Here is a 1,265-nt window from a genome sequence, read left to right as displayed (position 1 = left end):
AAGGCATCTGCATTCACACTGCTGCCAAAGTCTCCCCTCATCTCTCCCTTCCCCCTCACTAGGCTGTGAGTGTTTCTCTCTCAAGCAGTCAACAGTCCACAGCAAAAGTTTACTTCTCCCAGACACCCTGTAGATACTGGGAGGGTGATGCCTCCCTTTGCATTCCTTTCCATGTGCAAATCCACAGATGGGGAGTCCAGAGACAACCACATCCGTAGGGCGGTGTGTACCTGGAGCAGTTTTCCGCGGGAAGGAATCTGCTGCAGCCTTTGCCTGAGGCTCTAGTCTGAGTGAAAAGGAAGCCAGGACCACGCAGGGTGCCGTGGCCGCTCAGCCAAGATGCAGTCTAAGAAAAGCCTGGATCTGCTACTCTGGTGGAACGTCTGCAGTTCTGTGGATCCTCAAAGGCTTAAAACAGCACATCCCCAGTACGTTACAGAGGAGAAACTGAAATACAAGGAGCAAAAAGAGACATTTCCTCCACATGTGCTCAGCTGGGAAGCCTTTAATGAGAAATACGCTTTTGAAGTGACCGTCCAAGTGATACCTGTGCTGAGCAGGCTTGGAGACCACAGCCCCAGGGGCTCTTCTGGGGTGAAGTTGGACTTTCTGGTCTGCTGCGAGATGCACTTAAGCAACACATTAGATGTGCTCCAGCTGCTAACAGAAAATAGGACCAGAGTAGAACTAGATGAAGTTCACACACCACACACCCCCCCCAAAATGTGTATGGTGTGAGTGTGCGTCCCCAGCGTCAGCTGTTTCATTCTGCACATCGCTCCTCTTGCCACCACTGCTTCCCACGCTGGGCACAACTGGTGAATTGTGGAAGGTGGGATGTGAGGCTGGATTTTCTACATCCTAATGCCCACCTAGAATCCTGTTCACAGCTACCACTTCTAAGCTCTTCTTCCAAGTACGGTGGAGGAATAAAGCCGTTCAGAGCGGGCTCAACTCTCACCATACTCCCTCGGCAGGCCCAGCTTTGCCCAGGTCCTTTGTCAGCAGGCTGTACTCTGAGGGGGTTCTACCTGACTGATAAAAAAATAAAAGCATACTTATATTTAGTAATATCAGCTATATTCTAGTATCAACTGTCTGGTTACTAGAGAAATCTTCCTCATAGAAAGTATTTTATGAATTGTTTAGCACATCAGAGGTAACTGAAAAAAATAGATTGCTGCCTTGAGATCAGTGTCTCCTGCATTGCAAAAAATGCGTAGTTTTGACTACTTTTATTTTTGAGGATTCTGTTCTTCCATCAG

This window comes from Buceros rhinoceros, unplaced genomic scaffold (assembly GCF_000710305.1).
Source record: "Buceros rhinoceros silvestris isolate BGI_N320 unplaced genomic scaffold, ASM71030v1 scaffold37445, whole genome shotgun sequence".
NCBI classification, from domain to species: Eukaryota; Metazoa; Chordata; class Aves; order Bucerotiformes; family Bucerotidae; genus Buceros; species Buceros rhinoceros.
Note: the sequence above shows the minus strand (reverse complement) of the source record.